Raw genomic sequence first — 5,089 nt, forward strand, 5'->3', positions numbered from 1 at the left:
ACAGTGGGGGTGCTGTTGGGCCGCTAACGAACAGGGCTACTCTGGCCCCTCCGAGGTCCCTTCCCGAGAGCCACGGGTCCCCTCAGCCACCGCCGCCCCCACCCGGTCTTCGCCATTTGCCGGAAGGCCTCTCACACCTCTGCCCCGTCAACATTTTGCCTCTGAGAGGTTCTGCCCAAGACCCTTGTTCTCTCTTCTTGGCACCTGCCTGGACGTTTGGGCCCGAGGTTCACTGAGCACGCGGTCCTGACCGGGACGGCTCTCTCAGCCGTGTGGCCGGGGACTCACGACCCCACGGGGGCCCCGCGCATTGCCCAGGTTGTGCAGTGTCTACCCCCGTCCCCCAGGCTGAGAGCTTCCTCAGGGAAAGGCCCCAGCCTCCCCCGCTGGCAGGGCCAGTGAGCCGACGCGTCCCCGGGATGGGTGACCAGTCCCTCCTCCCCAGCGTCTGTTCCACAGTGGCCGACGAGGGACAGCGAGTCATCTGCTCTGGGCTCTGAGCGGCGATGAGCTCGGCAGCATGGAGTCCGGCCTCAAAGTGAACATTCAGTGGGCTGCTTCGTGGCTTGTCCTCGGAGTAGAAGTGAAGACCAGACCCAGGACTGTCTGGTGGTCCTGCTCGTGGCTCAGAACCCCTTCTTCTAGGTGCTTCTCCCTCAGGTCCTACGGCCTCTTAGGAGCTGTACCTCCCAACCCACCAGGGAAGCTTCCTCTCACACACACACACAAAAATCTAGAAGTTTCCACCAGATAACTCCCCTGTGCCACGAGCTGGGCTTTCACGTTCTTCAGTGGAAATCCGACCATCTCGGGCTGAAATCCTTGCAGTCCGGTATTGGGTTTATTTCTCTTGGTGCCCTGGTTCAGGATTCTGCTTCTCCCTTCCCCGGTCTGCTTGTCCAGATGCCCACGTCCACCCTGAGCGACGCAGGCCGCCCCCGGCCAGCCGCCGTAAGGCAGCGTTTATGGCCCCGCTTCCAGAGAAACCCCAGACTTGAGTCTCGGAATGCTGTTACCCAGTCGGGAAAGTCTGGCTGGTTTTTGTATTTAAAAAGTTAACACCAACACGGTACAAGAAATTCCGACAGTACAAAACAGCGTTGAGATGTCCCCTCCACGCCGGACCTCAAGGCCTCCAGCCCCTCCGGAAAGGGGTTCGCCAACAGTGTCTTCCACATCCTTCCAGAAACATCTCGTATATATGAGCTGTTGAAATAGATGTACATCCTCCTTATCACACGGGGCATGCTGTATACACTGTCCTTATTCCCGCCGCTCCCCTTAATTTATTTGGAGATCATTCCATTCCAGGGCATGTTAGGTTTGACTCGTTTTTATGTCTTTCCATTCAGCCGTTAATTTTGTTTTTAAATTGAGGTGAAATTAAATCCAGTGAATTGTACGGGTCTTGAGTATACAGCTCAGTGTTTTAAGCAACCGTCTACACCTTGTGAGCGACATCGCCGCCCCCACCCCCCACCCCGGCCCACGTTCCCGCCTCCCTCCGCCTGGAAGGCCGTGGCCCCTTCCCGTAACCCACCCCCTCCCCCAGGCAGCCCCTGTTCCCGTAAACCTCCCTTACCGCGGGCTGGCTTTGCTCGTTGAACTTCATACACACACGGATCCGTAAAGTACACACCCTCTTGTGTCTGATGTATTTGCCGAACCGAATGCTTCTGGTAATTCACTCTGGTCGCTGTTGCTGAGTGTTGCCATCTGTCGTGCGAACAGGCTACAGTCTGTTTACTGTCCTCGGGTGGACCTTTGGGGTGTTCCAGTGTGGGGTTATGACGAATAAAGCCGTTCCCTTCTCCGCACGGGTCTGTTTGTGGACGTGGGTTTTCGTTTCTCCTGGGCACGGGCCTAGGAGTAAGCCCCAGGCTTTTTAAAAGCCGCATCGTACTCCATTGTGAGAATGTACCGTCCGATGCTGTAGTGAACGTGCCTGGACTTACATCTGCGTGAACCTACTCTCCCAGGACGGCAGGCTGCAGGGAAGGGTGTGTGCATTTAAATCTGGGACAGATGCTGCCCAACGGCTTTCCTAAGAGGCTCCGTGTGAGGCCCTATTGTCGCACATCTTAGCAACTCCGTGTACGATCAAGCTTCTCAATCTTCGCTAATGTGACCATTGAAGAATACTAACTCATGATTTTCAATTTCTTTTTTTTTTATTTTGTTAATGTTGTTATTTATTTTTGAGACAGAGAGAGACAGAGCATGAGCAGGTGAGGGGCAGGGAGAGAGGGAGACACAGAATGCGAAGCAGGCTCCAGGCTCCGAGCTGTCAGCATAGAGCCCGACACGGGGCTCAAACTCACAAACCGTGAGACCGTGACCTGAGCCGAGGTCGGACGCTTAACCGACTGAGCCTCCCAGGCGCCCCTCGATTTCTTGAAATTATGTAGAACAAGGAACATGAATTTTTTCCCCACATATTTATAAACCATTTGTGTCTCTTTTTGGTGAACTCCCTTTTCCCATTTTTCTTCAAAAGTTTTTTAAAAGGCCTTTCCTTGGGGCCTTTTTTGGGTGGCTCAGTCGGTTGAGCGTCTGTCTGACTCTTGATTTCAACTCAGGTCATGATCTCAGGGTCTTGGGATGGAGCCCCACGTCAGGTTCTGAGCGGACAGCACGGAGGCAGATTGGAATCCCCCCTCCCCCGCCGCCTTCCCTCTCTAGCTCACTATCTCAAATACACATGAAAAAGTAAGTTTTTTTAAAAGGTCTTTTCTTATTCATTTGTAAGAACTCTTTATATATTAAGGACACTAGTCATTTGGCATAGGAATGTTCATAGTCTATGTTAAGATCTGGTGAAGCTCGTTACTCTCTGCTTATTCTTCTCTGTAATCTCCCTCAACCCCCGCCCTAGCGATCCTCACAAACTTTTCCATAAGAATTTCTGAATCAGCTTCTCTAGTTCCAAAAACAACCCGGTGGGCATTTACCTCTCCGGCCATCTCTCCCACTGCTCGCCCTCCCCCTCCAGGGTTTCTGGGCCTCGGCGCTGTTGGCACTTGGGGCCGAATCGTTCTGTGCTGCGGGATATTCAGCAGCGTCCTGGCTTCTATTCACCAGATGCCAAGAGCAGCCCCACACCCCCACCCTCCCGCCGGGACAGCGAAACACGACTCCACGCGTTGCCAAGCGTCCGGAACCGCGGGCAGAGCCGATCTGGCTGCACCGGACCCCTCGCTGCTCCCCGACCAGGCGAGCCACACTCTGTGCCAGTGGCCCCACGCGCTCCATACGTTCCTTCATTTTTCTGTGCTGGCTGTCCAGCAGAGTATAATTTGCTTCTCGAGTTCTTTCGTTTGCGTCCCCTGCACCTTGAGGAGTGCCAGCCTCGCGAGGGCAGGGGATGTGGGCTGTTCTGTACTCCCGCATCCCCGAAGCCTGGAGCGCATCTGGCACTTAGTGTAGTCTGACTCGGGTTGTTTCCGTTCAAGAGCTCATTCTGTTTTTAAATTGGAGAAATGAGTAAATCAGAATAGGTTTGTAGTCGAACTCAGTTGACGAAGGACATCTACGCAGAAGATGCCCTTTCCCGTGTATCCGAGCTCCTCCTGCACCCTCCCGTCCGGTGCAAAGTACGCTGTAAATAAGCAGCAGTAAATGTTTTTCGTGGTGAACATCTGTCCAGCCTGTTTCTATTTTCCCTGTTAGTGGGCTTGGGAAGCCGGGCCTCCGACTCACAGGGTGTGGGGACGGGCTGCCAGCAGGGGACGGGCCCCAGGACTGACCTCGGCCGGGGTAGGTCGTGTCCGGGACCCCTTCCGGTCTGGTCTCTCTCCTCGGCTGACCGAGCTTCCCAGGCGCGCATCTCCGCCCCCCTCCCCGTGGGGCTCCAGCCCAGGGACAGGGAAGAGAGATTGCTGAAGCCGGTCCCACCTCATGCCGTGTCCCCAGAAACCCAGGGGCTCAGCGCCGAGCTCTGCTGCGGGGCAGGGGACAGGTCGGAGAGCGACCTTTCTTGGCCGGTTCCCTCGCCTGAAGGGAGGGTCTGTGCCAGGGACAGACTGTCCAGTGGGGCAGGGGTGTTAGAGGAGAGCCTTTCCTTCCCTTTCCGTTTCCCAGACCCTTCTGGCCGGGCCTGCCCCCCACCTGGTGCTACACTCCCGCCCAGGCCTGCAGGGTGGGGGTGGGGGGAGGCCGGCCCCTCCTCCCGGGGTGGCCCCCGGCCTGTGAGGGGTCACGAGGACCTCTCCAGGCTTCTGAGAGCTCTGGGCCATCATCACCGCCTCTCGTGGGACCCCCTGTTCACCAGTGCCTGGGAGCAGGCCCCAGGCCCACCCCAAGGTCACCCTGACCATGCCTGGGGCAGCCTCCAGATGGGTCTGAAGCCGTGACCTGGACCTACCCCGGCAAGGGTCAGACCTGCAGAAGAACACAGCTCCAGAAAGACGATATAAACCAAGCTGAAGGGGGTGGTGCAGAGGCCCCGAACACGGGTGTGCAAAGCGCTGTGCGGTGTCCCGCCTGCCCTGCCCCCAGCCGGGCGTTACACCGGCCCCCGCGGCCCTCTCAGCCTCGGAGCTGGGACACGGCTTCCAGGGACCCGGGGCTCCTGCCCACGGCGGGCTCTGTGGTGTCCGCGGTTGGCCACTTGACATTTATAGCCACAGAGCCTCTCGGCTCACTGTCCCTGCGGTGGGGCCCGGCTCTGGGGACAGCACGGCTGTGGTGAGCTGGGAGCTGGCCGCAGCCCCGAGGCTGAGCTGGGAGGGAGGCCCGGCGCCCGCCACGGGCTCGCCCCGAGCTCTTTCTAGAACCTGGCTCGAGGCTGGGGAAGCTGCCGCGGTGCTGAGGCCCCCATCCCCCCCACCCCCTGTCCCCCGGGACCTCTGGCACTCCGGGCCTAGGCGCGGGTGCAGGGGTGAGGGAGCCACGGACTGGAGACGGGCTCACGGGAGGGCTGGATGCCAGGGGCAGGGGCCTCGGGGGGCCTCTGTGAGCTTGCCCCGCCTGCATTTCGGACCCTGTGCGGCCCTGCCCTGGCTGGCCCTCAGCACACACGGGCAGCAGCCGCGTCTCCCTCCGGCCAGAGAGGGGCTGGGCTGGGAGGGGCTGAGGAGGCGGGCGGGGG

This window comes from Panthera leo, chromosome E1 (assembly GCF_018350215.1).
Source record: "Panthera leo isolate Ple1 chromosome E1, P.leo_Ple1_pat1.1, whole genome shotgun sequence".
NCBI lineage: Eukaryota > Metazoa > Chordata > Mammalia > Carnivora > Felidae > Panthera > Panthera leo.